The sequence below is a fragment of the Anastrepha ludens genome, chromosome 6 (genome assembly GCF_028408465.1).
Source record: "Anastrepha ludens isolate Willacy chromosome 6, idAnaLude1.1, whole genome shotgun sequence".
Lineage (NCBI taxonomy): Eukaryota > Metazoa > Arthropoda > Insecta > Diptera > Tephritidae > Anastrepha > Anastrepha ludens.
This window is the reverse complement of record NC_071502.1, coordinates 64245328-64254260: the sequence shown is the minus strand read 5'-3', so window position 1 is coordinate 64254260 and position 8933 is coordinate 64245328. Positions and strand designations below refer to the sequence as shown.

At 38.5% G+C, this 8933-nt stretch overlaps 1 protein-coding gene across 1 annotated transcript in view; it reads left to right on the top strand.

Moving 5' to 3' along the window:
• The first annotated feature begins 360 nt into the window (after window positions 1-360).
• The window catches only part of LOC128868042 (paired box pox-neuro protein-like), a 57786-nt gene continuing 49213 nt past the window's right edge, over window positions 361-8933 (top strand). Inside the window, 1 exon segment of the mRNA XM_054109763.1 lies at window positions 361-598. The gene's annotated coding sequence lies outside the window, so the exon portion shown is untranslated.

Sequence of the window (8933 nt, the reverse complement as noted above, 5' to 3'; positions counted from 1 at the left end):
GTTTTTGGCTCCATAGAAGGCACGGTAAGCTGTTGGTGTTGGTGGTATCGGTCAGTGTTTATGTATATTGTTGTTGCCGCAGTTGAAGCGAGTCACAGCGCGTGGAAGATATTTGTTTTGTTTTTGCATTTTGCTGGTGGTGCGGTTGGTGGCTCTGTTTATCCGAATGAGCGATGCCGAGTCATTAGTTGATATTTTGACGGTCGAGTGACAGGGTGCGTTTCGGAACGGCAACAGTTTTTTTCTGCTCATTGCGCCAATCCGTCAGAGCTCGCTTTTTTATTCCTTTTTCTTCCTTCTTGTGATTATGTGAATGTAGCTTCGCTCAGAAAATAAATTTATTTAAAGGATTGATTGTGAGTGACGTGATATTATTGTGAATAAGTTTATAAAAAAAGTGCTGCTGTCAAACGTACACTCGAAATTAATTACGCTGGAGATTATTTGCAATTGGAATAGAAACGATGCTTAATGGAATATTTCAAAGTGGCAACAAATGTTGGAGATTGTTTTAAGATTGAAATATTGACTGTAACTTTACGTGAATAATTTAAAATACTTTACATGAGGGATTCGTTTGGAGTGTTGGCATCTGATGGTAAGGTATTAATTTTTGTCGTCTCAAAGAATGCTTATAAGTTAGCTCAATTTATTTGCTTCAGAGAGGCATTTAATCACTTTCTATGATCACAAAATGGGCTAAGAAAAATGAGAGGTTCCGAAAAGTATATGAAGGAGAAAATAAGTAGAGCCTTCCTTACCATAATATTTTTTTGCAATAAACAAACTTACTTTTCCTATGTGCTTCTTCTGTTACCCTACATTGAGTGTATTATTCTTTGATATCTGTGATTTTATTCAGAATCCAGTAAAGTCAGGTTACAAGTAAAATTAAGTAAGTAACTCGAAGAGTGTTCTAATAAACGGTGTATTTAAGCTATACCCAAACTTGCTGGAGGCAATCTGAAACAATCCAAAATGCCGCAAAACCCACGGCACATTAAAATGTATTCTACCCAAAAGATAGGAACAATCAACGGAGCCGGTAGCTATATCTAATAGGAAAGAGGCTGACAAAAAATTCTTATATTATGCAGTGCCATTAAATGAATCAATTGACATTGAGAATTATAAGCACGTAAAGGTTCTGAGAAATATAGGAAGCGCAACACAAATCGGATAAACACATCTTGTACAGATTCTAATCGATTTATATAAATTCGGGGATAAGGCCTCCAAATAAAAACAACAACTCCAATATCGGATGGACAAGTATTTTAGCGTGTATGGCTCTGAGCGTATTTCAGGCTGAAATTCTAGCCATTAATGGGCTAGATATCTGCTTAGCCAAAAATGTGAGAAATCTATAGACAAGCGTCTATTAAATCTCTTGGGGCGTCACTAATTCATGTCATTGCCACTTCAGCCAACAGAGAGATGGGTTGATAGTCTGGCATGTAATGCTACAGAAAAAATTTGGACACTAGACGCTTCATGGCGCTACTTAATCGGTCAAGGAAAAACGTTTCTATGTTAATTGCTCTGATCACAGGCTACTGCCTCCTATGTCTTGAAGAATGAATGTACCTCATTGCGACTATTGCAAAAACTGCAAGAATGTAGAGGTGGAGGAGTCCCTTAGACGCTTTTCTGTTATTGTCCCGCGTGGCATGCCACTTGGTTTAGCTACTTTGTCCCATCGCTTTTAAATTGTATTGATGACCTGAGGAATACAAGTGCCAGTCAGATCAGTGGGTTTGCACTTATAAAAATATGATTTAGCGAGGAGTAGCAGATAAACTGCTACTATGGTGTCACAATGAATCGGCAACGGTCTATGCGAGCTGGTCGAGAGACCGACTGACACTTCTACCTACCTACCATGGATCAATATTTAGAACTAGCATAATTAATGTGTGGAACAAAACAATATTTTGAATCAGAATATATCCCTAAATATAATATTTGATTTCATTTACCACATCTAAACATGTAAGCCAAACTCGATATGAGGCACAGCTTGGATAATGAGGTCTAGAAAAATGATTTGGTGACATGAAAAGGGAGAGCTTACATAATTAACAAATAAAATGAAAAGCGAATCTCATATGCTTCCATGGGGAATACCAAAATTCTATCAATAACAACAAAACTGTACCTACCAAATATACGATTTTTTGGTACTCATGTCTCTCACTCATGCCGACGAGTTCGGCCATTTTGAATGTTCAGTTAATTGTTGACAGCTGCTTTGCTTGCACATGTTTCGGCTCGTCTTCGATTTGTACCTATTCAAAAAGGCGGATCAAAGAACCTGTATCAAATTTTGTATGAAAAACGAAATTAAGTGCGCGGATGCATTCCGAATGTTGACTACTTTGGACCAAAGCAAAGTTTATCGGTGGTACAAAATGTTCTCAGAAGGCCGAAAAGATGTGAACGACGAAAAGCATGTCGGACGCCCGAGCACTTCGACAACAGACGAAAAAATTGATGAAGTGAAGAAAATGGTATTGGCCAATCGTCGAATCACCGTTAGAGAAGTTGCTGAGAACCTAGACATATCGATTGGTTCGTGCTCGTACCATTCGATTATTTTCAATGATTTGGGCATGGGCCGCAAAATTCGTACCAAAACTGGTCATTTTCGACCAAAAGCAGTATCGCATGAACATTGCTAATGAGATGTTGGACTCTGTCCGCGACGACCCAAATTTGGTCTAGAGGGTGAGGAATCGTGGGTTTATGGTTATGACATGGAAACCAAAGCTCAATCATCTCAATGGAAGCTGCCGCACGAACCAAGACCGAAAAAAGCGCGCCAAGTTCGGTCGAATGCAAAAGTTTTGCTTACCGTTTTCTTCGATTGCAAGGGCGTTATGCATCATGAGTTTTTGCCACAGGGTAAAACGGTCAATAAGGAATATTAGCTGAAACGCCCAGATTTGTGGAAGAACAAAAATTGGCTCTTGCATCACGATAACGCCCCTGCTCACACATCGTTGCTTGTGCGCGATTTTTTGGCCAAAAACAACACACTAATGATGCTACAGCCACCGTATTGCCCAGATCTGGCCCCCTGTGGCTTTTTCTTGTTCCCGAAACTGAAGAGGCCCATGAAAGGACGACGCTACGCTAGGATTGACGAGATAAAGACTGTGGTGCCGATGCCGGAGGAGCTGAACAAGATGAAAAAAATGATTGTTTGAAGTGCTTCGAAGATTGGAAAAAACGTTGGCACAAGTGCATAATAGCTTAGGGGGAATACTTAGAACGGGACAAAATAGATATTAATGAATAAATAAATAACTTGAAAAAACACTAAATTCGCGATACTTTTCGAACACACCTCATATATGATTTAATACACCGGTTTAAACCGAATAGAATCCCAGGTTAAAAAGTTTAATCAAAAAAATTGTGTGAGAGATCCTGTCAAAGGCTTTTGAGAAATCCATACAGATAATATCAATCTGATAACCCATTTGAAAAGCAGAAAAACAAACATCAAAAATAACTCCAGATTAGTTATAGCAGATCGTCCAATGAGTTCAAATGAATTGCTTAGAGTTAAAAAACAGTTATTTGATGATGCAGTCTAGAACCTTAGATCCAGAATATAGCTTTAATACGAACCCATAATTTCTAATAATTATTTTATTACGATTTTTGAACGATGAGCGATTAGAGTTTGCTTCTAATCATTAATTACTACGTCGGATAACAGAGATTTGTTGAAAATTACTTTCAATGGCTTGATTAATGATGGACAGATTTTTAGCAGAGTAACAAAAAATCCATCAATATCTTTCTACGAGAACATCTTCAAATTTCTGATACCCTCCGGCACCTGTCAATCTTTGATATTTTAATTGCACCCGCCACTTCGTTTTTTCCTTTTATTCTGACATAATTCAAAGTTATCATTGGGCCATAGAAGCTTTCAAAGTAAAGCCAAGTAAAACAACGCGTGAAAGGCAAACAAAATCAGGGCTGCATTGAGATAAACCCTTTGGGATAATAGGGATTATCAGTAATTTAGTAATGGGAATTTAATGTTTGACCTTCTAGTAGCACAAATTAATGGTTGTGATTAGCTTGGGCAGAGTGGGATGGCCGGGGATTGGGGGAGTATAACCCGAGTTTCTGGATGAGCTCGTTTACGGTTGATTTATTCAGACTTGATGGCTCGTAAGATTTGTTAGCGCATACCAGTGAGGTGCGGGTAAAGAACTTTTTATAAATTTCTTGAACTTCGTGGCTCAGGGGACTCTGTAATTAGCCTTGGTCGTAGGAGTAGAGCGCGATGCGACGCGTTGGTGAATTGCATGGGACTTTATTTGAGCTAGGGAATAAGCTCCTGATGAAATGTATTTGAGAGATTTATCAATCAGCTCGGCAATTGAAATAATAATAAACAAAAGCGAAAATTAAAAAAAAATAATTAGTTTGGGTTGCATTGAAGTTGAATTTTAATTTGAAAACGTCGAGCCAAGGAGCACCAGGAGATTCGGTGGCTCCTAAAACACTCAGGCTAAAGAGCCCATTGTATTTGAAGCTCTGGAAAGGGGGTAGATAGTCAAGGAGGGAGGGAGAAAAGTATCAGAGAAAGAGATAGAAAAGAATAGAGACAGAGATAGAGATAGTTAGTCCTGTGAGAATTTTCCAGATTCTGGGTTGCATTAGAAATGATTGTAATCTTGGTCTAATTTCTTTCTAATTTTCATTTAGGTCAGATACAACATTATGCAGGTGGTTTTTAGATACATACAAGGTGTATACCTATGAAATGAGAATTTTTCTTTCGATTTCAAACGTTTATTAACAAAAAATGGTGACAAATTTAATCTTCAAAATAACAGCCATCGCTAGCGACACAATTTACCCATCTCTCAGGCAATTTGTGGATGCCACGCCGAAAAAATTGGCCGTCTTTGGCCGCAAACCAATCATCGAGTCATTTTTTGGCTTCTTCGCGAGAATTGTAGCGCTGCTCGGAAAGTGCGTGGCCCATCGATGCAAACAAATGATAATCGGAAGACGCCAAGTCAGCTGAGTAAGCCGCATGCACCATCGGTTCCCAATCGTACGTCTCCATCAATTCCCGGGTCGCTCTTGTTCGAGATGGCGGTGCATGTGGCGGTGCATTGTCATCAAGAAAAATTACTTTGAGACGTCGAACGGCATATTCTGGGCGTTTTCGGGGTATAGCGCTGTTCAAATCGGCCAATTGTCGTTGGTAGCGTGCACTGACAACTGTTGCACCTGGTTTCAATAGCTCGTCCCAAATCATACCACGCTGATCCCAGAAAACACACAGCATTGCCTTGCGGCCGAAGCGATTTGGTTTGGCCGTTGTTTTTGGCTTGTTGTTTTTGGCTTGTGGCCGGGCAGACCATACGATCATTTACGCTTGGGATTGGAGAAATACACCCATTTTTCATCACCCGTAACGATTCGATGCAAAAAAGGCTTCCTTTTGAACCGGGAGAAGCGTTTCTTCAATTGATAACAGAAAATCAACGATGTCGGCAAATCGTAGTTTGAAGGCACGAAATTCGACAGTTTTAAGAGTTCAAAAATGCATTGTTGTATGAAACGTAACAAACAATGAACAGAATATTGTTGACAGATGACAGAGGAAAAAAACAAGATATTTGGGAAGGTTTAAAAATACTTCTAGCGACATCTATGGACTAATAGCTGAAAGTCTCACTTCATAGGTATACAACTGGTACATATAGTAAGAACCATGTTAGTATTTTGTGCTCTATCAACTGGTTTTTATCACTTATTCACATCTTCGTTCCATTCCCTCCAAAAGATATTAAGATTGAGCATCTTGCTTTCTGGATTTTGCCCCGGAAATTATCATAATTTTTTTTAGTTTTTACTTTCGAATTTTATTTTAATAACATTCCATAAGTCTTCTAAGGGAGCCAAGTCGGGACTCTGCCCAGGCTATTCCAGTACCTTAATTTGATTTCTATGGTACTATTGCTTCACTGCAGTTTGGGTGTGCCTCGGGTCATTGCCCTGAATAGATGTCCAATTAAGTGGCTTAGGCTCATACAAAAAGGACTCCATTATATGCTGGTGTGTATCCAAATACAAAAATTTGCTCATTTGATCGTTTACACGCACTATTGGTCCTACACTGCGCTTTTTATTTAGGAATTGTTTAGCATTTTTTGACTTAGGTTTTACATTTTTGATGTTTTTTTTTAACTTATAGAAAATATTAGTTGAATAGTTTTGTCACATTTTATATAGAACATTTGATCTTGTTAGCTCTTTCTGAGCCATACCTCGAGTTGTACTAAGTGATCGTAGACCAAATTATCTGTGGGCTCTACCCCAAATTTCACAAAAAACCATGAAATCAATGCCCAAATTAAATTTTCCGAAACCCTTTTTGTGTCTAATGGTTCTCTACGTACATTGAAGACTCGAAATATAAGTACAGGTTTGATTGAAAAGTAATGAGCCTTATTTTTTTTCAGCAGTTTTATTAAACCTTTTGGTCTATACAACTAATATTCTTCAAAATAGGACCCTCAGCATCCATGAGCATCAATACACCGCTGGTAGCGGTCCTTCTACTGCAGGAAACATTTTTTAAACTCATCCGCCGGAATCGCGTTAAATTCGGCTGTCACAGTTTCTTGGATCACCTCGATGGAGTCGAAACGCCTCTCCTTCAGGTTTCTTTTCAGGCGCGGGAACAAGAAGAAGTCCGGAGGGGACAGGTCTGGGCTGTAGGGAGGGGTGGAAAGCGCCGGAACCCCCATCTTGGCCAATGCAGAGGTGCAGAGGAAGGCGATGTGCGCCGGTGCATTGTCATGATGAAGGGTCCAATTGTTGACGAGGTCGCGCCGAACCCGGGGGTCGCGGTTTTTCAGCCGAAGGAGCACTTCTTTGTAAAATGCCGCGTTTACAGTCCTTCCTGGAGGTACAAACTCCTTGTGGACGATGCCTCGAGAGACGAAAAAGATGATCAGCATGGCAAAATCCTAACACACTTTTAAAACAGCTTTCACACGCGGAGCGTTCAAACTTGAACTTTGTTGGACTAAAATTCAATGGGTTATAACACTGCATACTCGAAATGCTTCTAAAAATTCTGATTAAAAAAGTGTAAAATTTTGATGGAAATTTTTTGAACGTTTTTCGTCAATTTCCACACAGTTTGAAACTTGTATTTATATTCGTATTTGTACGAGAATGACCTATATTATTTTCAAAATTATGTAGGAATAAGGGAATAAGTCCTAGAGCAATAGTTATTTAACAGAGTGCAGGATAATACTACCATTTCACTTAAAGTTTTCTTGCAGCTGAAGTAGCAGCTTTTCTCAATGCTCACAAGTTGTATTTTTAACATATTATAAAAATGTCTTACGAAATCTCAATGGAAAACCTCTGCATTTTCTTTATTCCGCTTAACGAACTAGTAAGCTGAGCCCCCGATGATTGACCCCATCAACATTTATGTGATTTTCATTTCATCCATTCTTATTATTTCAAGCATTATTACCTATAGTCATAGAATAATATTTGAGTTCTAATTGGTAATTTTTCAGCTGACACAATTTTAGTTACTCTCAAACCAATTACTCGCAAAATTAATCATCTAAATTTGTTTTGGAATAACATTTTTACTAAATAAAAAAATTATTTTGATTACTGGAAATTTTTATTTTGGCCGTTATGCGCCCATTGCTTTTATGTTTGTATACTGCCGCTCGACGGCATAAGCAAAAATTATAAATCTTACGGGGGAGAGATGACTGGTAATATGCCCTCTTCTTCTTCTTGATTGTCACAATAATCGCTTATGCGAATTTGGCCGAGTTTAACAAAGTGCGCAAGTCATTGCTTTCTCGTGCTAACCGGCACCGGTTGGACACACCAAGTGAAGCAAAGCTCTTCTCCACTTGATATTTCCAACGCAACACTTTCAGAGCCTGACGACATCACCCAGCCAACGGTAGCGTGGTATGCTTCCATCAAATTGGTGTGATGAAACTAGAATCTTTGCTTAGTAGTTCTGCTTTTTACTGCAGATTTATTGCTTCATTCGCAAGTTTCTAAGTGGTTGGCGATAAGAAAGCAGCTTTTGTTGGAAGTCGAACTAATACTACCCACTCTCTCTTCCAAATCACATATCTCCACCCAAATACCGTCGAAATTATGCAAAAGAGCCATTTAAATATGATATGTAACACAAAAATTATGAGGTTTGTAAATTTATAAATATCACCAGATATCTATGAATTACGACCAACAGTATACAATTTGTTAATCTCATAGTTTTCACTAAGTATTTAAGTGTATGCTTATTTGAATTAATTATAGCTTTATTAGCTTAAAGAATTTTTCGTTTATGTAATCTTGAAGAAAAAACAGAAAAAGAAAACATGCGAAAAAAGAAAGGTATTCCGCGCTTGTCAAACTCTTTTATTTTTACTTGGCTTATCAGTACATATCTGGGTCAAATTCATTGGCGGCACAATTGGCGCTGCGTCGACACATGAAATACTAAATTCCATTACCTGACGAAATTTCCTTAACTCTTTGACAGATTGGCTAAATTGCTGAGTAGTTTAATAAAATCGGTATTACTCGTGCTTTTACTTCCTCGAAGCACACACTCACATTCATTCCCATGCCTCCATTATTTGCCTATTCTTACTTGAATGTCGTGCAACTCTTTTAGTTGCATGTCAGCGAAAAATATTTTTCGACAACTGAGAAATTTAGCTGCCAACGCGCTGCTAAATATGCAAATGACAATGGGTCATTGTGATCGCTTATCGCACAAAACGATAATAAAAAAAAGAAAAATAAAACACTTGTACAAATGGGGGGTGGTGTGCCCTGCGTAGACAAATATGTGTGAATGTTGCTGGTCGTATACATTTTAAGCGGCA